Source organism: Notolepis coatsorum (genome assembly GCF_963971535.1).
Source record: "Notolepis coatsorum genome assembly, chromosome: 5".
Taxonomy (NCBI): Eukaryota; Metazoa; Chordata; class Actinopteri; order Aulopiformes; family Paralepididae; genus Notolepis; species Notolepis coatsorum.
Window position 1 is genome coordinate 9,758,729 of NC_140169.1, and position 27,735 is coordinate 9,786,463.

Genomic DNA, 27,735 nt, shown 5'->3' on the forward strand with positions numbered 1-27,735 from the left:
TCAACCTCTCCCTGAGGCTGGAGAGGGTGCCCCAGCTCTGGAAGACCTCCTGCATTGTCCCGGTGCCCAAGAAGGGACGTCCCAGCACCCCCAACGACTACAGGCCAGTCGCTCTGACGTCACACGTCATGAAGACGTTTGAGAGACTGGTCCTGCAACACCTCAAGCCCCTGGTGCGTGACTCCCTCGACCCCCTGCAGTTTGCATACCAGGCAAACATCGGGGTGGAGGATGCCATCATCTACATGCTCCACAGAGCGTACACGCACCTGGAGAAGCCGCGCAGCTCAGTGAGGATTATGTTCTTTGATTTCTCCAGCGCCTTCAACACCATCCAGCCGTCACTGCTAGCGGAGAAGCTCTCTGCGATGCAGCTGGAGCACGGCTTGGTGGCCTGGATCAAGGACTACCTCACTGAGAGGCCACAGTACGTCAGACTAAAGGACAGTCAGTCTGATGTACTGGTGAGCAACACCGGCGCCCCCCAGGGAACTGTGCTGTCACCCTTCCTCTTCACCCTCTACACCTCAGACTTCTGCCGTAACTCCAGCGGGTGCCACCTGCAGAAGTTCTCAGACGACTCCTCCATCGTAAGCTACATCACCGACGATGATGAGGAGGAGTACAGAGCCCTGGTGGAGAGCTTCGTGGGGTGGAGCGACAGCAACCACCTCCAACTCAACACCAGTAAGACCAAGGAGCTGGTGGTGGACTTCCGGAGGGGCAAGAAGAGGCCCCCCCCGATTCCCATCTCCATCCGAGGGGTGGATGTGGAGATGGTGGACTCATACAAGTTCCTTGGGGTACACCTGAACAATAAACTGGACTGGTCGGACAACACAGAGGCCCTCTACAGGAAGGGACAGAGCAGGCTGTTCTTCCTGAGGAGACTCAGGTCCTTCAATGTGTGCAACAAACTGCTGCAGTCTTTTTACCAGTCTGTTGTGGCCAGCATCCTCTTCTATGCTGTGGCATGCTGGGGAGGCTACATCAACTCAAGGGACACCAACAAGCTCAACAAGCTGGTGAGGAAGGCTAGCTCCGTGGTGGGAGTCGAGCTACCTAGACTTGAGGTGATGGTAGAGAGGGGGATGATAAGGAAGCTGGATGCCATCATGGAGAACCCCTACCACCCCCTCTACGACGAGCTAGTCAAGATGAGAAGCTCGTTCAGCCACAGACTCATCCCCCCCCGACACTCAACTAACCGCCTCGGACAGTCCTTCATACCAGCGGCCATCAGGCTCCACAACAGTGGGCAGCGACTAGCAGCCTCCAAGCCCCACAACAGGGGGCAGCGACAGCGACTGCTACCAGACATTGACCTGGGACTTATAGGAACCCAAGGGGGACAAAGTAGACTACCCTGTTACTTTGATTAATGTATACTCAGTAGATAGTAAATTATAACACTACCTCATGCATACTGCACCTTATGTGACACTGTGAATAATGTGAATATTCCTCAGCTAGTCAGATAGTAAATTATATTGACCATATTGATCAAATTGTTTACACTGCCTGTGTTGTCTTTTACTACCTGTATACTGTGTTGTTTTACTACCTGTACCCCTCCCCCCCATGCTGCTATGATGCCTGAATTTCCCCAAGGGGATCAATAAAGGAATATCTTATCTTATCTTATCTTACATTTGCTGACGACACAGTGGTGGTGGGCCTGATCTCTGCCAACGACGAGAGGGCCTACCTGGAAGAGGTCAAGGTCCTGGCGGGATGGTGCCAGGAAAACAGCCTCTCCCTGAACGTCAGCAAAACAAAGGAGATGATTGTGGACTTCAGGAGGTCGGGGGTCAAGGACTACAGCCCCCTCAGCATCGACGGGGCACCGGTTGAGAGAGTCAACAGCTTTAAGTACCTCGGAGCCTACATATCCGAGGACTTGACATGGACCACACACATTGACAGTGTTGTGAAGAAGGCACGACAACGCCTCTACTTCCTCAGGCGCCTAAGGAAGTTCCAAGTCAGTCAGAAGATCCTTAAGAACTTCTACTCATGTACAATAGAGAGCATCTTGACTGGCAACCTCACCTCCTGGTTTGGGAATAGCACTGCACAAGACTGAAGCAGACTACAAAGAGTGACACGTTCAGCCGAACGTACAATTGGAGGGGGGCTCCCCACCCTCCAGAACATTTACAACAAGCGTTGCAAGGGCAAGGCTAAGAGAATCATTAAAGACTCCAGTCACCCGAACAACTGCCTCTTTGAACTGCTGCGGTCAGGCAAGCGATACCGGAGTCTCAAGGCGAGCACAGAAAGACTCAGAAGAAGCTTCTATCCCCAGGCCATCAGGCTGCTAAACGAACAATGAACACTACACAACAACAACCACCAAACGCACATAGCACACACATCCACATGCACACACTCACTTTAAACAAACACACTGTAGCACCCACTCCACACACTTTATAGCACACACCCACTTTAAACAAACACACTGTAGCACCCACTCCCCACACTTTATATTTATTGATGAAGGATTGCACTACAACTCGTACACCTTACTGTAAATTGTACCTAAATTGTACCTCATCCCATTTCTGCTTTGCACTATATAGTACTGTACATTAGTACACTGCATAGTATTGTATATTATATGGTAACTCAGTTACATCTATTCTGCATCGAACATTGTACATACATTGTCTATACTGAACACTGTGACCTCATTTTCTACTTCTAAATTACATGCTATACTATGTTATTTGATACTATCTTGTCTAGCACAGTCTCTGGAGCGTAACAGTAAGAAGCATTTTGTATGAAAGTATTCTGTACTTCTGTATGACAACTATTAAAGAAACTTGAAACTTGAAGTTAAACAAGCATTTTAATGTTAATAGCAAACATACATATTATTTATTACGGTTCTCCTTTAATAATAGAATGTCAGTGCAACAAAGTCAACGGTAACGAATGGTTCCTAGACTACGGATACTCGACCGGTGGAGCTCTGAAGGGAGTGAGACGAAGCGAGGCGATACAGGGAAAAGCAAGATGGTGGCTGGAGACGGTTGGTTCTCTCTAGAGCTCCTGCTCCAGAGAAACTGTAGACTGGTCGGATAATCCTGTCGTCGCTAGAAGAAGGGGTCTCGTACGGAACCAGTCCTTGTATTCCTAGCGCCCGATGGCAGGGTTAATAGCTATTAATCCAAAAGCCCGTTGGCATAGATGGTAGCTAGTTAGCTTTGTTTGTACGTGAAGCTAACCCGCAGACGGTCTCCAATGAGTAGTTATATCCAAACGTCGCTGGGTTTAACTATAGGTCTCTCCACGTTACTTCGCTTACACAATTCACTATACTGTGCCAATAATGGCTCGACAATATTATAGTGGTATCTAATCAGCCATTAGCTCTCTATAACGATACACTGCTATCGGTCTGTGTACAACTGTACCAGACGTCTTTCACTCTCGCTCTGCTAGTTTTCCTGTTATGCTACTGCTGCTGCTGCTGCTTGCACCGTCTACACAATATACTCCATCTGGTTCCCTGTTGGGCTCAGCCTGCTCACCTGTACAGAATCAATGCGCTCGCTCTGGGCTTGTCTGAACATGTCTAGAAAACATGTCTAGGGGGGCGCGCGCCCTGGCACCTGGAGCGTCAAGAATGGGACAAAATAAGGCGAACGAAGAATACTGTTTAGTGTTTAGGCAAACAGATGACATAAAGATATATATCTTATATATATAAACAATATATAAGTTATACAAAATAATAAACGCAGACTTTCAGTGTTAATCTGGACCTTCAGAACAGTAGTAATCACATCAGCGTTAATACCTATTATCCTTTCCAAATTCAACCTCCCAGCAGCCAGGCCATCAGACGCTGACCCAGGGCGGGAGGCCGAAACACAGAGCCGTGTGCCTGAGAGAGGGCTCCCAGAGAGCATGGGATGATACGCCATGGTGGAGCCACTAAGAGTTGAATTAGAACGGGGAACCAACAGGCTGATCCAAGATCCATCGTAACCAGGATAAGAGTCCTGTGTTCCCGACGTACCCCAACAACGGGTGTATCAGATGAATGGGGGGAAACGCATACAGTATTCCGTGTGGCCAAGGGTATACAGAGAAGGTTGTCCTCTCCCAGAGGGGGGGGGGGTTGTCCTTCCGACTGACTGCGAACCACAGGGGGAACTGGTGGGACTGACTGCTCACGGACAGGTCCACGGTGGCCTCCCTGAACTGATTCCAGATCAGTTTGACTATGTCTGGGTCCAGTCTTCACTCGTCTGGGTGGGGACCTCCTCGTGACATTAAGTCTGCTCCCACATTCTCTTTGCCAGAAATCGCTCTTCAGCACCCAGAGCTCGACTGCCACCTGGTGGAGACGGGGGGAGCGCACCCCTCCCTGTCTGTTCACACAAGCTGCCGACGTCATGCTGTCTGTCCTGACCAGGACGTGCCTGTTCCTCATGAGAGTGATACGCTCCCTGAGGACCAAATGCAGTGCCTTCAGTACCAATACATTGATATGTAGGGTAGACAGAGCAGGCCAACTGCCTCATACTGCGTTGGCCCGACACCCCCACCCTGTGACGCTGGCGAGGGTCCCCGGCTTTCTCCAGTGGTTGAGGTCCCCTATCACCGATAAAGGGACTATCAGGCGCCTCTACTAGCCTCTCACAGGGTCGATTCTCATGCTGGAAAACCACCTCTGTATTTTCCTCTGAGGTATACGGAGCACGTATACCCCGAGAGTGAGCCTGAGGTCGTCAGCCATCAAGGGAACTGAAGTCGAGAAGCCCAGAGGCGAAACCCGCTTCGTCCCCAAGATGCCGCTGGAACCAGGGCCATGGGCCCTTCTCCTGTGAGAAGGACTCACCGCGGCCGCATCGCACTTGTATCCCTCCACCACGTCTACTCTGGACACCTGCTAGCTCTCTGTGAGAGCTAGGGCTGGGCGATTAATCGATATTATCTATTAATTCGAATGAATGATTTAGGACGATTTTGAAATGTTTAAATCGATTAAAATCATAAATGTATTTTTTGGCCATATATCGCCCAGCCCTAGTGAGAGCACGCCGGTCCCAAGTGTGATGATGGGCGTGTGATCCTCCTGCACTATGAGCGCTGCCGGCAGAATCGTCAGCAAGCGAAAGCTGCACACAGAACGGTAAGTAACTTGGCTTGCTAGCTACAGTAGTTAAATCAATGAGCCATCGACAGTCAGTGTGGTAACGTGATTATTACATCCAATATTGATACACGGCTGGCTAGGCAGTTGGTAGTCATAGTCTTGTCTTATAAAATAAATAAACAATCAGCAATGACTCGCTTGATGAATGGCCAGCAGTAGCAGTACTGCTGCTCCTTAAAAAAATCTATTGATTGAATTTTTTATTAACAGATTGCAGAATGGGTTAGGGCTGAACGATTAATCGATTTTTTATCGAAATCGCGATTTGAAAGGATGCAATTTTTAACCAGGAAGTCCCATTGAGATACAAGATCTCCTTTGCAAGAGAGACCTCCTATTCCCCGTACCTGGTTCAACTAAGTCGATCAAAAGTCCCATTATCCAGATTCAATTAACCCGATGTTTGAATCCGGGATTTCCCTGTTCCTCGAACGCTGATTCAGTCTCGTTCATTCGAACCAGACTTGATACTCAGGATAAGTGCGCACGGCCGCTTCATTAGAAAAGACAGCAGGTGTCAATCGCAGAAATCCTGATTTTCTAACGGCATTGATTGACTGATTGATTTAAAACTTTATTAACAAGATTGCAGAATGGGTACAATACAGTACGGCTCAATAGCCTCGCTGACAAGTTAAATACATAATCTATAGGCACATTTTAAGTCCCTCATTACCCCAATCAATCAGATTATATTTATTTAAATGTAACTGCTGGCAATAGGCTTAATGGAATGAATAATCGAATGAGATCTTGCTAGCGAAAATAATTATTTCAACTCTTTCAGAATAAGTATACAAAAACAAGCCCAAAGATAAAGAGTATATCTAATTGATACGAATTAATAGATACTTATCTGTACTGTATGCGCTTAGGTATCATGTAATATAATAAATACATCGTTCCTAAAGTTTTCAGGCCGCGAAATAACCGAAATAACGGTGTCAGAGAGCCGCAACCCCCACTATTATATAGAGGTGGTTGAAACATGCAAACGTTCACACGCACACATATGCATTGGAGGCTTTTAACACGCACAATAACTACACAAAATAACACAATAATCAAACAACCATAAAATGAATACATATAGCGTGTTTCATTTAGAAGGCTATAATGTTCAACTCACCTAATGAGATGGATGGGCATAGTCTGGGTTTAATTTAGGAGACAGCGACTCGGAGATCGTCCTCCAAATTCATTCAGACGTGATCTGTACTTATTTTTTATATAAGTCAGTGCAGATAATGTTTTTTTCGAATAGGTAGGTATAGCTGTGCGTATTCCCCCTCAATTGATATCTAGTCGGCATCGGAGGTGGGCAGCGATCTGGGACGCATTCTCCATCAGAAACAAGCGTGCCTCATCCCGCAGCTCAAACAGGTGTCGTGCAGTATAGGAAATCCATAGGCTGAATATGATTTATTATCAGAATTTTAGGTCTATTATTTTACATTTCAAAAGCATTTATTTTACCAGTTTAATGTATTTTAATTGTTTTTAATTATAGGCCTATTTCACACATTCTATGAAATCAATACATTCTGGAAATCATCTTGCGAAAACATTATTCAGAATGGTATAATGGGACCAAAGAGCACCTATGGGAGGCTGCAATTCTAAACTGGCCCCCGTAAATGTCCAAACACCCCCTCCCACCCACCCACCCCCTCCCAATGTACAGTTTCCTCCCCCTCGTATATATATTTTCTGTTAGGATCTCTGTTTAACAGTACTGTATATTTGCATATCTTGTATGTCACAAATGTAACAGTACTGTATATCTGTATGTCATGTATGTCATAAATGTCATGATATATCTGTATATCTGTATGTCATGTATGCCATAAATGTCATTATGAATTGAAAATGGGGGACCCTGATGTAAACAAGACGAAAGTCTTTCTCTGGGTCTGCATCCCCTTAACAATTGTGTGTATTAAGCCGTACTGTATTGTACCCCATTCTGCAATCTGTTAATACAGTTTCCAATCAATCAATCAATCAATCTCTGAGGAAGGGAGCTGCCATTTTGTTCCGAGGGCGTGGCCAGCTTATATCCAGCTAACTCAACTAAACCTGCTCTGGAGCAGGTTCAAACTTTTCGATCTGTTGCCATAGCGACTTAGAAAATCCGACGTCGGGGAACGGAAATGTCTGGCTTAAGTCAAGCTATGCTGAAAATTATCCGGCTAACTCAGTTAGCCAGGTACGGGGAATAGGGCCCTGGCCAAGATAATAATAATAATAATAATAACTTTATTTGTATAGCACTTTTCATACAGAGGTTGCAGTTCAAAGTGCTTCACAACAGTAAAAAATACAGGCATGAGCGAGCATAGCAAGGTATGGTAAATCACAGTGTTTTACATTAGGATCTAGCATCCTAATAGGTTCTCTGTTTACAGTTTCATTCAGTAATACAAATAATAAAATAGTTTAAAATGATTAAGTTTAAAAATAGTTAAAAAATTATAAAATAGAACGGACATACAACAACAGTAAAAAATACAGGAATAAGCGAGCATACAAATTAAAAATGTAAATACAAAGAGATAGAGAGGTAGCAAGGTTAGGCAAATCACAGTCCTTCAGCAATACAAATAATAAAATAGAATAGATTAGATAGAGTAAAAAAGTGCGGTTTGATTCAGTTGAAAATAGGCTAAAAATAATAAGATAGAACAGACAGTAAAAAGTGTGATAAGATTGTTCAATAAAGAAAAATATATACATATGAATTTCATTGGAAGTGTAAAATAGTCAAAAAATTATAAAATAGAACGGACATACAACAGGGTATTTAACATACAACAGCACAGTGTTTCACATTAGGATCTAGCATCCCAATAGGCTATCTGTTTACAGTTTGATTCAGTAATACAAATAATAAAAATAGCTTAAAATGATTCAGTTTAAAAATAGTCATCAGTAAAAAGTGTGATAACCGACACATGAATTTGATAGGCAGTGTATAAAAGTAGGCAGGGTAAGAATAGTGCAGGTAAGTACAATTTGTAAGTACTAATGTGCTCTCTCCTTTTGGTTCTAGTTAGCAGTCGGGCTGCAGAGTTTTGGATTAGCTGAAGCCTCTCTGTGGTTTTCTTAGGGAGACCTGTGAAAAGTGCATAGTCTAACCGGCTAGATATGAATGCATGAATTAGCTTCTCAGCATCGTTCTGATTAATAAATGGTCGTACTTTTGCTATATTTCTGAGATGGAAGAACGATGTTTTTGTCACTTTGCTAATATGAGAATTGAAGTTCAGTTCTGAATCTATAATAACCCCGAGACTAGTGACCTCAGATCCAAGGGGTTAGTCCTCCCAGGTTCTTTATTAATGTTTCTTTTTTAGTTTTGGGGCCGATAATTAGAATTTCAGTTTTGTTCTCGTTTAGTTTCAGGAAGTTCTTACTCATCCATTTATTTATTGCCAGTAAGCAGTCTGTAATGGAGCTAATCGCTGTATCATTTGGTTCAGCAGATATGTACAGTTGTGTATCATCCGCATAGCTATGGAAATCTACATTATGTTCTCTGATGATATCACCCAGCGGTAACATGTAAAGGGAGAAGAGTAAAGGACCTAAGCAACTCCCTTGTGCAACTCCATAGTTGTTGTCGTATATATCAGACATGACAGCAATAACATTTGCAATACATCACACAGCAATAAAATGTGCGATACATCACACAAGAACATAATAAATGTGCATGTATACAATATACTGTATACAATATAGGGCTGACCTTCTAAGCTTTTTTTGGCAATCGAAGCTTCGGGCCGAGCTTCGATTTTAATTCGAAGCTTCGAATTTTTTTTTTCTTTTTTTTTTTATCTTATGTTGTGGGACTTGTACAGCACTTTCATTAACGTTGTTGTTTTTAAATGTGCTCTATAAATAAAGTGGGTTGGATTAATTAATTAAGTAGCCCCTTTTGTGACTGGGCCAACAAGGTTTCACTCGGCTGTGTGATTTAATTCAAGGTGGATCGCTGTTGTCGTTTGAACAACTTCAGATTTCATGGGAACTACCAATCCCCCAAATCAAGAATGTTTAAGATGAATGAAGTAAGATTTTGATTATTTGAAATATGGCCTGTGTAGACTAAACTATGCACAGAATTATGTCAGTCTACAAGGTCCGGATTCTACATGGTCCGGCAATGTAGACCTTGTAGACTCCACTACAGACCAATTATCAGTGAATGTTCATGTAATTTTTAAGAAGGGCAACTTCCACAAAAAAACAAAGAACTCACCAAAACATCTCAGTAGCACCTTATCTAAATTTTATTTCCTATTTTGTTTATTCATCCCAGTATCTTTCTTTCTTATGTGTGGAATTCTACAAGGCATGTAGGTGTATATGTATTTGAGGATGATATCCTTCAAACAGGCAATAGTGATGATATAATTTGGGCAGTGCTGAGCTGGGTTACTTTCCTCCAGTGTATTTGTCCCCCGGCCCCACCCAATGGCCCCATGCGCACACACACACACACACACACACACACACACACACACACACACACACACACACACACACACACACACACACACACACACACACACACACACACACACACACACACACACACACACACACACACACACACACACACACACACACACACACACACACACACACACACACACACACACACACACACACACACACACACACACACACACACACACACACACATTTAGTCATTTAGCTGACGCTTTTATCCAAAGCGACTTACAAGTTCTGTACGACAAGACAGCAAGAAGGGTACAACTCTATCAGCTGAGTAACAATGTTTATCAAAGTGTTGCGTGTTACAGTGTAGGTTAGTTTATTAGGAAAAGTGCATGACAGTAAGGTTAGTCACGGTTAGATTTTTTTTTTCTTTTTTTTTTAATCATTTCAGATAATGGTTGAAGAAGTGAGTCTTTAGTCGACGGCGAAAGATTGGACGGGATTCGGCTGTCCTAACTGGGATGGGTAGTTCTCTCTCACACACACACACACACACACACACACACACACACACACACACACACACAAATCGAAGTAAAAAAAATATTGATTTCCTTTTTTTTTTTTTTACTTCGATTTTTTTTTTAATGTTCGAAGCTTGTGCCATCGAACGAAGCTTCGAAGTATTTAAGACAGCCCTAATACAATACATCACATGTAAACCAGCGTTTCCGTTAGAACATATTCGTGCCGGTCTGGATGTCCTGCAAGATTTCTATCCCCGGACATATTCCTGAAATTCCGGTCAGAGTTTTAAACAGCAGTCTGTTATAATCACATTTTTATGAGCTAACGAATTCCGTTATATTGGACATTTGTATTAATTACATCAAGCGAAGAATGAGAAATTGATTTGCAGAATCAAATTACTATCTCTCGCCTCCCAAGTTAGTGCGATACGCTACCAGCATCAAGCTCCCGCCCTGCAGACTCGCGCTGCAGCAGCTGTCACACGCACCCCCAAATGAATCTCGAGTCGACATCGCTTCACCTCGTTGTATCAGACACGTCACACATATCATAATGTTCAACTTCACACACAGCAAACTGTAGTTGATCATCACATTGCCTCGTTTGCATGCAGAGAGCGAGAGGACGAGCCACATGCTCGTAATGCGTTTGTTGATTTCATTATAGCCTACATTTAGTTATAATCAATTATATGCATTACTATGTGACACGGCAGTCAACCAACAGTTGCATTATGATTAAAAAATTTCAACACTTACTCACCCCGTCTCGTTCTGCCTATCCGTTTTGTACCTGCGACTAGATCCCCATTGCATTGGAACAGGTGGACTTCTGCGAGGCTCGCAACGGTAGCAGCAGACTGGGGATGCTCTTTGTGGTTCAATCAATAAAGTGTACTTTGTGTACGTTCAATCAATGTTATCTCTCGTACATCATAGACGCTAGACTACTAGACTATAATGTCGTACCTCAGCCAGGAGAATTTAACTTTCCACTCGGGCCGCCGCCTGAACGCTCGACATTTGTTTATTTTCCGCGGGAGCATCGGCGGTCTCTGTGACTTCAGAAGACTCATCTTCGTTGTCAATGTCATTATTATTAGACCTGCTTGTGCTTGGTTTCATGAAATATTTGTTAAGTTTAGCTTGTTTGGCCATCTCTCTCTCTCGCTCGTATAGCTGTTTGTCGTTATTATGGTGGCCAGACAGGCTCAAAAAAAGAAAAAAAAAGATTCACATCCGAGCGGCGCCATCCGCGCTTTATTAGAGCGAAGCACAATGAAACAAATGTAATGATTGTTTCGGTCATCGCATAGGCTATTTAATTTTAGCCTATTTTAATACAATTCAAATAATAAAATTGTGCTTAGAGGAATTATTTCCACCGGACATTATGACCGGAGATATTAAAATATTCGGACTTCAACATATTTTGCCAGTCAAATACCGGTAATTACCGGCTAACGGAAACGCTGATGTAAACACAAAAACACAAAGCAGAATAGTCTATGTATAGTAAAAGTGTATAATACAGGGTAATACAGTAATTTTGCAGTTGGGACCCGACTACAGAAAGCAGCAACACTCTTCTTGTAGGAAGTTATGTAATACAGATTTAAATTCACCAAGAGAGACCGGGGTGTCTAAGTGGATAATGGTCCTGTAGCCCATTCCATGCCCAAGGTGCGAAGCTTGAGAAAGCTGTTCCTAGCTAACCCTGCTCAAGACAGAGAAAACATCTGAGCTGTGTAAGGAAAGGGTGGGGGGGAGCAACATAAAAAAATGGTTGTAGGAACAGTTTGGGAGAGGGAGGTAAGGGGTTTTAGATTGTGTGTTGTGAAGTTTAGACTTCAGAGAGGGAGAGTAAAGTACAGAAAAATAGGTACCGTTGGGTACCGGTATCGATTCCCAGGTAAAAAGAAACATTTTCAGACTCGGTGTCCCGAACAGACCCACCGCGCGTAGGCCAGATGCAAGCCGCATTTTACAATAAACCTCTGTGGGGCTGCTAAAAAATTTTTTTAATCGCAAATGTAATCGCAATCGCAATATCTGTCAGAAAAATCGCAATTAGATTATTTCCCAAAATCGTGCAGCCCTAGAATGGGTACAATACAGTACGGCTCAATACACTTGTTAAGGGGATGCAGACCAGAGAAACACTTTCGTCTTGTTTACATCAGGGTCCCCCATTTTCAATTCATCATGACACTTATGACATACATGACATACAGCTATACAGTACTGTTTTATCAAGACATTTATGACATACAAGTATACAGTACTGTATAAGAGACATAGATCATAAGAAACAGAAATATATACATTCGAAGGGGAAGAAACTGTACATTGGAGGGGGTTGGGTGGGGGTTGGACATTTACAGGGGCCAGTTTTTAATTGCAGCCTCCCGTAGGTGCTCTTTGAGAGCCGAGGTCTGCTATTATGGATCATGTGCCATAGACTGTATATATACAGGCAGACGTTAAATAAATGATTGGTCCAAGTGGGAAGACAATATGTTGGTTATTGTTATCCTACCTTTAAAATGGATATGGTGATCCTTATTCTTTTTTTTCCTCAATATACTCCGGAACTGGTTCTCAAGCAGCTCTTGCCCAAATGTAAGACTAACCCTGATTCTGAATATTATTACATTTATAGAAATTAATTATGTTTTGCCAACAAGTTGATAATGACATTTTTTGGTGAAGCGTGTATTATGACTTGTTTAGGACTTGGGACTCGACTTGGGACTTGTCAGTCTTGACTTGGGACTTGACTCGGGACTTGCAAAACAATGACTTGGTCCCACCTCTGCATGTATGTCATGTATTGTATGTCATCAGTGGCGGCCGGTGTGAACTACATTTGGGTGGTCGCGGGCATCTGACCAAGCTGACCAAGCGAATACTGACTCATAACGTTACCAACGTTAAGTCGAGTTAATTGATTCATACTACACTAGTACACGTATGATCATCAATCCAATAATGAACACATATATAGGCCTATCTTGTCATTTTAAACAAGTTACCATTCATTCATTCACCCATTATGCAATACCCACAGCGAAATTAACACGCTGTGTTGAGAGAGCGAGAGAGAGAGAGAGAGAGAGAGAGAGAGAGAGAGCGAGAGAGACAGAGAGAAAGAGAGCAAGAGAGAGAGAGAGAGAGAGAGAGAGAGACAGAGAGAGAGAGACAGAGAGAGAGAGAGAGAGAGCGAGAGAGAGAGACAGAGAGAGACCGCATTAACTCATTAACTCACTGTTTAGTTGAAACGTGGTCCAGCCGGAGAGCTTGATAAAGTGTATAATGTCCACTGTCCCACAGTCCCAGACTGTTGTTGTCGATGTATATCCACTGTCCAGAGTGACTGCACCACAACACAACAGCATCGAGTAACTAACTAACTAACTTCCTAACCAGAAACTGACGTCGGCCAATCAGAGAGAGCGTCTCCAAGAAATGCGGCTATGGAAAATACTGGCGTCGGTCAATCAGAGAGCGTCTCCGAGAAATGCGGCTACGGAAAGTATAGACGCTGCTTGCTTAGATGATAATAGATCGCTTGAAAAAACGCCCGGCTTCCATCATAATACATCATATTTCAACGCACAGCGCATTACGCACTGATCGGCTGCGACGGATACAGCGATGAAACCAGTGCACGCCCACTGTAAGCGCTATTGCGTCTAGCCCGAGAGAAATGCGGCTACGGAAAGAATAGACGTTAGAATATTAACGTTATATTGTGCATTGGAAACACAAACATACTTAAAATGAGTCAATATTATTCATTTTAAACATGTTTATTTTATTTATAGGCCCCAAAAAAAAAAAAAAAAAAAACAGGGAGGGCGGCGCTCTAGCACCCCTATCGGCCAGCCGCCACTGTATGTCATATATGTTATGATGAATTGAAAATGGGGGACCCTGATGTAAACAAGACGAAAGTCTTTCTCTGGTCTGCATGTGTATTGAGCCATACTATATTGTACCCATTCTGCAGTGTTAATAACATTTTCAATCAATCAATGATTCAAGATGTAAGGTGCATGAACAACAGTTCTTTCAGCGCGTGCATAGTCCAATAGGCGAAGCAAGACGTGAAACCAGTATGAAATATAACCTAATTTCATCAATTAAAGGAGCGTGCTGTCACTGTTACAGCTCCAACACATTTAAAAATTAATGAATAAATACAAAATAAAAACCCGTTTGTAGCCTATAGGCTGGCGTTTTTATAGGTTCGTTGCTCTGTTGGTTTCATGTATTTTATATATTTTGTTTTATGTATATATATATATATATATATATATATATATATATATATATACTTGTATTGAGTGAATGAATGAATGAAAACTTTATTTAACAGATTGCAGAATGGGTACAATACAGTACGGCTCAATACATACAATTGTTAAGGGGATGCAGACCTGAGAAAGACGTTTGTCTTGTTTCCATCAGGGTCCCCCATTTTCAATTCATATAGACATTTATGACATACACAACATACATGACATTTATGGCATAGGGACATATAGGTATTTAGTACTGATACATTTGTGACATAGGCGGTATTCAAATATACAGTACTGTTACCCCTAGATCCTGACAGAGTATACATATGATGGGGAGGGGACTGTACATTAGGGGGGGGGGTGGGTGGGTGGGAGGGAAATATACATACGGCGGGGAGGGAATATATACATGCGGTGGGGAGGAGACTGTCTATTAGGAGGTGGTGGGGGTTTTGGGCATTTACGGTGGCCAGTTTCGAATTGCAGCCTCCCGTAGGTGCTCTTTAAGGGCGGTTTTGAATGTGGGCAGGGATTCACATTCCTTTACAGCTTTGGGTAGGGCGTTCCACATTGTTGTGGCATAATTGTGAAACGTGTTTAGTCCCTTGTTTGAGCCGAATCTGGGTTTAACATGATTTGTTGAGCTTCCTCTGGTGTAGTGGTTGTGGTATTCACTGACCTTTGGGAAGTATTTTGACATGTACATGGGCACCCCGGTCGTATAGTGTATCTTGTAGACCAGGCCCATTGCAAGTTGCTGTACTCTGTCGTCTACTCTAAGCCATCCTAGGTTGGCAAAGTGGGCAGGGGTGAGGTGGGTTCTGGGGTTCAGGTCAAGTAGTAGTCTGACCAGTTTGTTTTGTGATGTTTGTAATTTTGTTTTAAGCGCCTTTGAGGTGCTTTGGTACCATGAGGTGCACGCATAGTCATAGTACCCTTGAATGAGTGCTCCTGCCAGAGTCTTCAGGGTATTCTTGTTTACCAGAGAGGAGATCCGGTACAAGAATCTAGTTCGTTGGTTGACTTTTTTTATTACATTGGATGCCATTTTGTCACAGGAAAGATTTGCCTCTAGGATGGAACCCAGGTAGGTAATTTCGTCTTTCCTTGTGACAATATTGTCACCCACTGTAACTGAGAATCCGTCGGTCTTGCTGAGTTTGTTATTTGAACCGAAGAGAATGGACTCTGTTTTGCCCATGTGTAATGATAGTTTGTTATCAGCGAGCCATATGCAGATTTTGCCTAGTTCCGTGCTGAGGGTTTTTTCAACCTGCAATTTGTTCTTGTCAGAGACCAGCAGGGCTGAGTCGTCCGCAAACAGGAACAAGTTGCAGTCACAGGCTGACGACATGTCATTTGCATAAATTAGGAAGAGTAGCGGTCCTAGACATGCTTCCTTGTGGAACACCACAGCTCACTGTGAGGGGGGGGGATAGAGTACCGTTTACCTCTACCATCTGTTCTCTCCCCTCCAGGTAGGATTGCATCCAGCTCACTGATAGGCTATCAAAACCAATTGCTTTTAGCTTGTCCATTAGAATGGAGTGATTGACAGTGTCGAAGGCCTTTTGTAGGTCCAGCATGACCATGCCGCAGTATTTGCCAGCGTCCACCTCTTGTTTGATGTGGTCGTTCAAATAGAGGAGGCATGTGTCAGTGGAGTGGGACGTTCTGAAGCCAGATTGGAATTCGTAGATTAGGTTTTTTTCCGCCAGGTACTTTTCGACCTGTTCGTAGACTATTTTCTCCATGACTTTCGAGATGGAGGTAAGAATAGAAACAGGGCGGTAGTTGCCTGGGTCTAATTTGCTGCCCTTTTTGTGTAGAGGGGTCACTCTCGCAATTTTGAAGTCCTTGGGGACGTGCCCCTGTCTTATAGAGAGGTTTATTATGTGTGTGATGACTGGGGTGATGGCGGCTGCTGCGTCTCTGAGGAATTTGGAGGGGATGTTGTCATGGCCAGTGGCCTTGTTAGGTTGGAGGGCGCTAAATTTTTTGAGTACCTCATCGGTTGTTACCATTTCAAGTTTGAAGTCGTCTTTGTGGACCCCTAGGTTTTTGTAGTATGCTACTATGTGTTCTACCCCATAATGCCCTGAGTGGGAGGGTAGTTTGTTTACCAGTGTTGTGGCTATGTTTGTGAAGAAGATGTTTAAGTAATTGGCTACATCCAGCTTGTCTGTGATGAGCGTGTTGTCCGTCTTTATGTTTACGTTTGAGAATCTGGTTTTAAGTTTTTTACTGCAGCCTAGTTGATTATTGAGTAATTTCCAAAGTTCGCGGGGTTTGTTTTTGTTTTCCTCAGTTTTGTCGTTGATGAATTTTTTTTTTGCGGTTCTGATCATGGTGTTTACGTCATTTCTTAGTCTGTTTCTTTGGATTTTTAGTTCAACCACGTGGGCTTGGAGTTCACTGTTTGAGCTTTTGGAAAGCTTTGTCTGACTTTTATGAAGTTCAGAGCATTTTTTGTCTCTGTTTGAGGAGTTTCTGTTTTGTTTTCAAATATCACTTTGAAACGTGCTACATAAATAAAGTGTACTTACTGACTGGTGTAGGCAGTGGCACATAATCTGTTGTTGTAGAAGGTTGGTAGCAGCCACACAACTTCAACTAATGCAGCTGTTTCCACGGTTTGGTTTATGTGAGGAGGAGCGTCAGATCTACCGGTCACATGACTGACGTTGTGGAGTCATTCTGCCGTTAGGCCTGTAGGTGGCAGTATGCCCCAAGGCAGGCCAGAGTGATTGGTTGATTGATTGATTGAAAACTTTATTAACAGATTGCAGAATGGGTACAGTCCCCCATTTTCCTCCAGTAGTCTCTACCCAGACACTTCCTTTTGTACTCAACCTCTCATTGTATCTCTTTTAGAGAGCTCACCTATTTATGGCTGATGTTGACTTTAAGTTTGTGTTTGTAGGTTGATGGCTAAAGCAGTACAGTAGTTGACCAGCAGGACTTTGCTCCAAGAATGAGTCCAAGCAAGACATTGAAACCTGGCAAAGTTCAAGAAGTCAGGAGATCGAGATTTAGCACTTTGATTTATGTGAGCATTACAAATACAATTTATTATTGTTATTATTATCATTATTATTATTATTATTATTATTATTATTATTATTATTATTATTATTATTATTATTATTATTATTATTATTATTATTGATCTTTGGAGTTGTATCCAGTTATATGCAGTTCACTTGTTAATCAATTTGATGGCTTTGTCATTATAAATGATTTCCCATATCTTTTCAAATCTTCTAAAGGGATTTGAATGGGTAAATTTGGCTATTTAGAAATACAAAATGATGTAGGTTAGAGTTATCCTATCCCCAAAATGAACTCATATTTGAATTCCCCATTAAGAAACACATCATTTAGACACCTTGCATGATATGATTTCCTTCAGATTCATTCTGGCACCTGTGTATGACCAAGGGATTAAAAATGGTAAAAACCGCCATTTTGGAATCCAAAATGATGTAGGTTAGATTTATCCTATCCCAAAAATTAAGTCATATTTGAATTCTCCATTAAGAAACGCATAATTTAGACTCCTTGCATGATAGGATTTCCTTAAGATTCATGTTGGCACCCGGGGCGGCTACGTGGTGCAGTGGGCAAGGCGCTCACCTCGAATGCTGGAGACGCTGGGTTTGCGTGTTCGAACTCAGCTCTCCACATTGCTTTCAGTTTAGCTGGTCGTCCGCACTAATACACATTGGCAGTATTAGGGGGTGGGAAACTGATGGGTGGGGATCGAGCGTTGTGGACAGCGACTCCTACAGGTCGGTTGGTGCGCCTGCGCAGTAGAATCAAGAAGCGACGGGGGCGGTGCCCCTCCAAAGCACAGACCCCTGACGCTAAAAGATCGAGCTGCGCAGGTGAAAAGATGCAACTGCTGTTACCTCGAGTATCGGAGGGTACTCGTGCTATGTATGACTTCGTTTTGCAGCCGGCTTGTGGGAGGCAAGAAACAGCGTTCAAGACAGGGGAGGGTTGAATTGGACGATACAAAATTGGGATGGGAGAAAAATAGAAAATGGGAGAACAAGTGGATAAAAAAAAAAGATTCATGTTGGCACCCATGTATGGCCATGGGGTTACAAATGGTCAAATCAGCCATTCTCAAATCCAAAATGATGTAGGTTAGAGTTATCCTATCCGAAAAATAAGCCCATATTTGAATTCCTCACTAAACACATATTTTAGACACCCCTCTCGATTGATTTTCCAGGGGGGGAAAGTATGGCCCGCCCTAATGTTAGATGCACATGATAGAAGCATGTTAGATGCACATAGAGGCATGTTAGATGCACATAGAGCCATGTTAGATGCACATGATAGAAGCATGTTAGATGCACATAGAAACATGTTAGATGCACATGATAGAAGCATGTTAGATGCACATAGAAACATGTTAGATGCACATAGAGGCATGTTAGATGCACATATAAACATGTTAGATGCACATAGAAACATGTTAGATGCACATATAAACATGTTAGATGCACATATAAACATGTTAGATGCACATAGAAACATGTTAGATGCACATAGAGGCATGTTAGATGCCCATATAAACATGTTAGATGCACATAGAAGCATGTTAGATGCACATAGAAACATGTTAGATGCACATAGAGGCATGTTAGATACACATAGAGGCATGTTAGATTTCTCTAATGTAGAAACATGTTAGATGCACATAGAGCCATGTTAGATGCACATGATAGAAGCATGTTAGATGCACATAGAAACATGTTAGATGCACATAGAAACATGTTAGATGCACATAGAAGCATGTTAGATGCACATAGAAACATGTTAGATGCACATAGAGGCATGTTAGATGCACATATAAACATGTTAGATGCACATAGAAGTATGTTAGATGCACATAGAAACATGTTAGATGCACATAGAAACATGTTAGATGCACATAGAGGCATGTTAGATGCACATAGAAACATGTTAGATGCACATAGAAACATGTTAGATGCACATAGAAACGTTAGATGCACATAGAGGCATGTTAGATGCACATAGAGGCATGTTAGATTTCTCTAATGTAGAAACATGTATCATACATCCATCATCTTTGTCCAGTGACGCCAAACTAATGGGCGTAAGCAGACTGCAGAGAGTGGCTCGATCAGCCGAACACACCATCGGAGGTGGGCTTCCCACTCTCCAGGACATTTACACCAGGCGTTGCAGGGCCAAGGCTAAGAGAATAGTCAAAGACTCTAGTCACCCAAACAACTGCCTCTTTGCACTGCTGCGGTCAGGCAAGCGCTACCGGAGTCTCATGACCAGTACAGAGAGACTCAGAAGGAGCTTCTATCCCCAGGCAAGCGCTACCGGAGTCTCATGGCCGGTACAGAGAGACTCAGAGGAAGCTTCTATCCCCAGGCAAGCGCTACCGGAGTCTCATGGCCGGTACAGAGAGACTCAGAAGGAGTCATCAGGATGCTCGATGAATCTATGCAACACTAACCCATCCATTCTACATTCATTGCACACACATCCACATGCTTTAAACATTCACCTTAACATTCAATTTAGACACTGTACTTTTTAACACTACACCATGTGACAGAGTCAGCTATGGGGCGACAATAATATGTTCAAGAGGCACGGTTTCTATCTTTAGCCATTAAACGGCGTGGTTTATTTCACATTAGTACACAGCAGTACATGAGAGTCCTTCTCCTATGAGAGCAAAGATGGAAGAGACAGAGGGGGAGTCGACATCTCCTATTATACCTCTATACCTGGTGGCAGCATTAACAGCTCCGACTATAGCGCCCTCTTGTGGAATCAGTTAGACACAGTTAGACAGTTACTCAGTTACTTGCAATCATACATAACCTCTAACTTTAACACTCCCACTTATGGTTGTCTAGTACACTGTACAACTTCTTCAAAAACAATTTTACAAAGAAAATAATACAGTTCAGAGCATCAAAAAGGATATGACAGTCAATACTACATAACAGTCAATATTTAGACACCAAACATGACCTCTGAAAATCTTCTCAATTTCAGTTTGGAAACAGGCTTCGTCATAGCGTCTGCTACCATGTCGTCTGTTGGACAATAAATCAGTGTCATTCTTTCTTCTCTGATGACAGATCTGATGAAATGATATTTTATATCGACATGTTTACACCTCTGTCGGCACACAGGGTTTCTAGCAATCGCAATGGTTCCCTGGTTGTCTTCATAAACAACAGTCTTCTTATATGCATAGGTATCCATTCCTTCGAGCAGTTGTTCTAGATAAATACATTCCTGTATTGTCATAGCTAGAGCCATGTATTCGGCTTCACAAGTTGATAGTGCCACTGTGGGCTGCTTCTTTATTTTCCACGAAACCAGTGAGCTGTTTGTGTTCAAACTCACACAATACCCTGTGGTACTTCTTCTGTCTGTGGTGTCTGCTGCCCAGTCTGCATCACTGTAGGCTTTAAGCCCTAAGCCTTCGCTGCTCTTTCTGAAACAAAGCTGTTTATCTGCTGTACCTTTGAGATAACGAAAAACATGTTTTGCTGTAATCCAGTGCTCCTCTGTGGGGTCAGCAAAATGCTGTGACAATTTCCTCACTACAAAACATAGGTCAGGGCGAGTACATGTTGTCAAATAAATTAGGCTACCTACAGCTTCTCTGTACATTTTTACATCTGTCAATTTCTGAGCATCCTCTTGGTAGTCTAGTTTTTGATCACATGGTGTTTCCCTTGTTCTACATTCTTGCATGTCAAAACGTTTCAGGATCTTTTCCACATATCTCTTCTGGGATATTTTTACACAATTGGCAGACTGTAAAATGCTTTAACCTTCCAAGGTCTTTCATTTTGAATCTGGTAAATCATCCACCTCTGTATTTAAACATAGAATCCATTTCTGTATTTAAACCTGGAATCCACTTCTGTATTTAAACATGGAATCCACTTCTGTATTTAAACGTGGAATCCACTCCGGTATTTAAATCTGGAATCTACTCCTTCTGTATTTAAACATGGAGCATCCTCCTTCTGCATTTAAGCATGTAGCTACCCTCCTTCTGTATTTAAACATGGAGTACCCTCCTTCTGTATTTAAACATTTAGCTACAAACCTGGCTTTGTACTTGTCGTGGCCTTCAATACCCTCCTTGATTGAGTGCACCCATTTCCCTCCCACTGTCTGTCTGCCCTCTGGTAACTTTGTTAGAGTAAAGGTGTGGTTGTCCTCTAGGGACCTCATCTCCTCATCCATTGCTCTCTCCAATTTACTTGATTCAGGGGACACTATGGCCTCTTTTTTCTTTTTGATCAAATTCTTTTTATTATTAATTACATGAAACAAGACAACACATTAACCACAATCACAATACACAGAACTTCACAGGAAAATAACAAAAACAATAATAATACAGAATAACAATTTATAAATTATAAAGACAAAAAGAAAAGAAAATAGAGTTCAACCTTTTTAAATTTTAAATTTCAAAATTTCAAAATTTCAAGGTTTCAAGGGGGGCTATCTAATAAATGACCAAATAGTGAAGAAATAGCTAAATAGCTGCCCCCCAATAAAATCCCCAGTTAAATTCAAGACATAACAAAAGACAAGACAGACAAGACATTTCCTCCTCCCCCTCCCATGAGACCGCCGGACTCCCCCGAACAAGCACCCCAACCCCGCTCAGCCGCACACGGCGGTCCTGACCTTCTCAGCTGCTGCGAACCACAGGTCAATCCCAGCCTGCCCTATCCCAATCACCCGCGCCGTGGATATCTCAAGATAAATCACATCCAACAGTGTTAGGGAGGGACACTATGGCCTCTTTAAAGGTCTGAGGTACTCCACTGACTACTCTGTAGCAGTAATCAATGCTGGTAAGTGTACTGTCATCCTCGTCACTTTCTCTCCGGGCATAGTCTGTCAGATACTTTGGGGGTTTGTGTTCCTGTGAGGGATACCTCCCACTGCTTGGTGCTCCTCGTCATCATCCTCTGGGGGTTGCTGACTGTCTGTCTGCAGCTGTGGGAGAGGCTCAGCCTCCTTTCTCTCTGTCAGCTGTGGGACAGGCTCAGCCTCCTCTCTCTGTGTCAGCTGTGGGACAGACTCAGCCTCCTCTCTCTGTGTCAGCTGTGGGACAGGCTCAGCCTCCTCTCTGTGTCAGCTGTGGGACAGGCTCAGCCTCCTCTCTGTGTCAGCTGTGGGACAGACTCAGCCTCCTCTCTGTGTCAGCTGTGGGACAGACTCAGCCTCCTCTCTCTGTCAGCTGTGGGACAGGCTCAGCCTCCTCTCTCTGTGTCAGCTGTGGGACAGACTCAGCCTCCTCTCTCTGTCAGCTGTGGGACAGACTCAGCATCCTCTCTCTCTGTGTCAGCTGTGGGACAGACTCAGCCTCCTCTCTCTCTGTGTCAGCTGTGGGACAGACTCAGCCTCCTCTCTCTGTGTCAGCTGTGGGACAGACTCAGCCTCCTTTCTCTGTCAGCTGTGGGACAGACTCAGCCTCCTCTCTCTCTGTGTCAGCTGTGGGACAGACTCAGCCTCCTCTCTCTCTCTGTGTCAGCTGTGGGACAGACTCAGCCTCCTCTCTCTGTCAGCTGTGGGACAGACTCAGCCTCCTCTCTGTGTCAGCTGTGGGACAGACTCAGCCTCCTCTCTCTGTCAGCTGTGGGACAGGCTCAGCCTCCTCTCTCTGTCAGCTGTGGGACAGACTCAGCCTCCTCTCTCTGTCAGCTGTGGGACAGACTCAGCCTCCTCTCTGTGTCAGCTGTGGGACAGACTCAGCCTCCTCTCTCTGTCAGCTGTGGGACAGACTCAGCCTCCTCTCTCTCTGTCAGCTGTGGGACAGACTCAGCCTCCTCTCCCTGTCAGCTGTGGGACAGACTCAGCCTCCTCTCTCTCTGTGTCAGCTGTGGGACAGGCTCAGCCTCCTTTCTCTCTGTCAGCTGTGGGACAGGCTCAGCCTCCTCTCTCTGTGTCAGCTGTGGGACAGACTCAGCCTCCTCTCTGTGTCAGCTGTGGGACAGGCTCAGCCTCCTCTCTGTGTCAGCTGTGGGACAGACTCAGCCTCCTCTCTCTGTCAGCTGTGGGACAGACTCAGCCTCCTCTCCCTGTCAGCTGTGGGACAGACTCAGCCTCCTCTCTCTCTGTGTCAGCTGTGGGACAGGCTCAGCCTCCTCTCTCTGTCAGCTGTGGGACAGACTCAGCCTCCTTTCTCTCTGTCAGCTGTGGGACAGGCTCAGCCTCCTCTCTCTGTGTCAGCTGTGGGACAGGCTCAGCCTCCTCTCTGTCAGCTATGGGACAGACTCAGCCTCCTCTCCCTGTCAGCTATGGGACAGGCTCAGCCTCCTCTCTGTGTCAGCTGTGGGACAGGCTCAGCCTCCTCTCTGTCAGCTGTGGGACAGGCTCAGCCTCCTCTCTGTGTCAGCTGTGGGACAGGCTCAGCCTCCTCTCTGTGTCAGCTGTGGGACAGACTCAGCCTCCTCTCTCTGTCAGCTGTGGGACAGACTCAGCCTCCTCTCCCTGTCAGCTGTGGGACAGGCTCAGCCTCCTCTCTCTCTGTCAGCTGTGGGACAGACTCAGCCTCCTCTCTCTGTGTCAGCTGTGGGACAGACTCAGCCTCCTCTCTCTCTGTCAGCTGTGGGACAGACTCAGCCTCCTCTCTCTGTGTCAGCTGTGGGACAGGCTCAGCCTCCTCTCTGTGTCAGCTGTGGGACAGGCTCAGCTTCCTCTCTCTGTCAGCTGTGGGACAGACTCAGCCTCCTCTCTCTCTGTGTCAGCTGTGGGACAGACTCAGCGTCCTCGCTCTCTGTCAGCTGTGGGACAGGCTCAGCCTCCTCTCTCTGTCAGCTGTGGGACAGACTCAGCCTCCTCTCTGTGTCAGCTGTGGGACAGACTCAGCCTCCTCTCTCTGTCAGCTGTGAGACAGACTCAGCCTCCTCTCTCTCTGTCAGCTGTGGGACAGGCTCAGCCTCCTCTCTGTGTCAGCTGTGGGACAGACTCAGCCTCCTCTCTCTCTGTCAGCTGTGGGACAGACTCAGCCTCCTCTCTCTGTGTCAGCTGTGGGACAGGCTCAGCCTCCTCTCTGTGTCAGCTGTGGGACAGGCTCAGCTTCCTCTCTCTGTCAGCTGTGGGACAGACTCAGCCTCCTCTCTCTCTGTGTCAGCTGTGGGACAGACTCAGCGTCCTCGCTCTCTGTCAGCTGTGGGACAGGCTCAGCCTCCTCTCTCTCTGTCAGCTGTGGGACAGACTCAGCGTCCTCGCTCTCTGTCAGCTGTGGGACAGGCTCAGCCTCCTCTCTCTCTGTCAGCTGTGGGACAGACTCAGCCTCCTCTCCCTGTCAGCTGTGGGACAGGCTCAGCCTCCTCTCTGTGTCTCTGTCAGCTGTGGGACAGAGTCAGCCTCCTCTCCCTGTCAGCTGTGGGATAGGCTCAGCCTCCTCTCTCTGTCAGCTGTGGGACAGACTCAGCCTCCTCTCTCTCTGTGTCAGCTGTGGGACAGACTCAGCCTCCTCTCTCTCTGTCAGCTGTGGGACAGACTCAGCCTCCTCTCTCTGTCAGCTGTGGGACAGACTCAGCCTCCTCTCCCTGTCAGCTGTGGGACAGACTCAGCCTCCTCTCTGTGTCAGCTGTGGGACAGGCTCAGCCTCCTCTCTGTGTCAGCTGTGGGACAGGCTCAGCCTCCTCTCCCTGTCAGCTGTGGGACAGGCTCAGCCTCCTCTCTCTGTCAGCTGTGAGACAGACTCAGCCTCCTCTCTCTCTGTCAGCTGTGGGACAGGCTCAGCCTCCTCTCTCTCTGTCAGCTGTGGGACAGACTCAGCCTCCTCTCTCTGTCAGCTGTGGGACAGGCTCAGCCTCCTCTCTCTCTGTGTCAGCTGTGGGACAGACTCAGCCTCCTCTCTCTGTCAGCTGTGGGACAGGCTCAGCCTCCTCTCTCTGTCAGCTGTGGGACAGGCTCAGCCTCCTCTCTCTGTCAGCTGTGGGACAGGCTCAGCCTCCTCTCTCTGTCAGCTGTGGGACAGGCTCAGCCTCCTCTCTGTCAGCTGTGGGACAGACTCAGCCTCCTCTCTCTGTCAGCTGTGGGACAGACTCAGCCTCCTCTCTGTCTGTGTCAGCTGTGGGACAGGCTCAGCCTCCTTTCTCTCTGTCAGCTGTGGGACAGACTCAGCCTCCTCTCTGTGTCAGCTGTGGGACAGGCTCAGCCTCCTCTCTCTGTCAGCTGTGGGACAGACTCAGCCTCCTCTCTCTCTGTCAGCTGTGGGACAGACTCAGCCTCCTCTCTGTGTCAGCTGTGGGACAGACTCAGCCTCCTCTCTCTGTCAGCTGTGGGACAGGCTCAGCATCCTCTCTCTGTGTCAGCTGTGGGACAGACTCAGCCTCCTCTCTCTGTGTCAGCTGTGGGACAGACTCAGCCTCCTCTCTCTCTGTCAGCTGTGGGACAGACTCAGCCTCCTCTCTCTGTCAGCTGTGGGACAGACTCAGCCTCCTCTCTCTGTCAGCTGTGGGACATGCTCAGCCTCCTCTCTCTGTCAGCTGTGAGACAGACTCAGCCTCCTCTCTCTCTGTCAGCTGTGGGACAGACTCAGCCTCCTCTCCCTGTCAGCTGTGGGACAGGCTCAGCCTCCTCTCTGTGTCTCTGTCAGCTGTGGGACAGACTCAGCCTCCTCTCCCTGTCAGCTGTGGGACAGGCTCATCCTCCTCTCCCTGTCAGCTGTGGGACAGGCTCAGCCTCCTCTCTCTGTCAGCTGTGGGACAGACTCAGCCTCCTCTCTCTCTGTCAGCTGTGGGACAGACTCAGCCTCCTCTCTCTGTCAGCTGTGGGACAGACTCAGCCTCCTCTCCCTGTCAGCTGTGGGACAGACTCAGCCTCCTCTCCCTGTCAGCTGTGGGACAGACTCAGTCTCCTCTCTGTCAGCTGTGGGACAGGCTCAGCCTCCTCTCTCTCTGTCAGCTGTGGGACAGACTCAGCCTCCTCTCTGTGTCAGCTGTGGGACAGACTCAGCCTCCTCTCCCTGTCAGCTGTGGGACAGACTCAGCCTCCTCTCCCTGTCAGCTGTGGGACAGACTCAGCGTCCTCGCTCTCTGTCAGCTGTGGGACAGGCTCAGCCTCCTCTCTCTCTGTCAGCTGTGGGACAGACTCAGCCTCCTCTCCCTGTCAGCTGTGGGACAGGCTCAGCCTCCTCTCTGTGTCTCTGTCAGCTGTGGGACAGACTCAGCCTCCTCTCCCTGTCAGCTGTGGGATAGGCTCAGCCTCCTCTCTCTGTCAGCTGTGGGACAGACTCAGCCTCCTCTCTCTCTGTGTCAGCTGTGGGACAGACTCAGCCTCCTCTCTCTCTGTCAGCTGTGGGACAGACTCAGCCTCCTCTCTCTGTCAGCTGTGGGACAGACTCAGCCTCCTCTCCCTGTCAGCTGTGGGACAGACTCAGCCTCCTCTCTGTGTCAGCTGTGGGACAGGCTCAGCCTCCTCTCTGTGTCAGCTGTGGGACAGGCTCAGCCTCCTCTCCCTGTCAGCTGTGGGACAGGCTCAGCCTCCTCTCTCTGTCAGCTGTGAGACAGACTCAGCCTCCTCTCTCTCTGTCAGCTGTGGGACAGGCTCAGCCTCCTCTCTCTCTGTCAGCTGTGGGACAGGCTCAGCCTCCTCTCTCTCTGTGTCAGCTGTGGGACAGGCTCAGCCTCCTCTCTCTCTGTGTCAGCTGTGGGACAGACTCAGCCTCCTCTCTCTGTCAGCTGTGGGACAGGCTCAGCCTCCTCTCTCTGTCAGCTGTGGGACAGGCTCAGCCTCCTCTCTCTGTCAGCTGTGGGACAGGCTCAGCCTCCTCTCTCTCTGTCAGCTGTGGGACAGACTCAGCCTCCTCTCTCTGTCAGCTGTGGGACAGACTCAGCCTCCTCTCTGTCTGTGTCAGCTGTGGGACAGGCTCAGCCTCCTTTCTCTCTGTCAGCTGTGGGACAGACTCAGCCTCCTCTCCCTGTCAGCTGTGGGACAGACTCAGCCTCCTCTCTCTGTCAGCTGTGGGACAGAGTCAGCCTCCTCTCTCTCTGTCAGCTGTGGGACAGACTCAGCCTCCTCTCAGTGTAAGCTGTGGGACAGACTCAGCCTCCTCTCTCTGTCAGCTGTGGGACAGGCTCAGCATCCTCTCTCTGTGTCAGCTGTGGGACAGACTCAGCCTCCTCTCTCTGTGTCAGCTGTGGGACAGACTCAGCCTCCTCTCTCTCTGTCAGCTGTGGGACAGACTCAGCCTCCTCTCTCT

The 27,735-nt window shown here is 45.9% G+C and overlaps 1 protein-coding gene across 1 annotated transcript in view; it reads right to left on the reverse strand.

The window, feature by feature from the left end:
- LOC311229259 (alpha-aspartyl dipeptidase) overlaps positions 1-17,116 on the reverse strand; it is a gene marked incomplete at its 3' end in the record, with an annotated part of 66,493 nt that extends 49,377 nt beyond the window's left edge. Inside the window, exon 1 of the mRNA XM_084315326.1 lies at positions 17,027-17,116. The remainder of the gene's footprint in view (positions 1-17,026) is intronic.
- Positions 17,117-27,735: the final 10,619 nt, after the last annotated feature.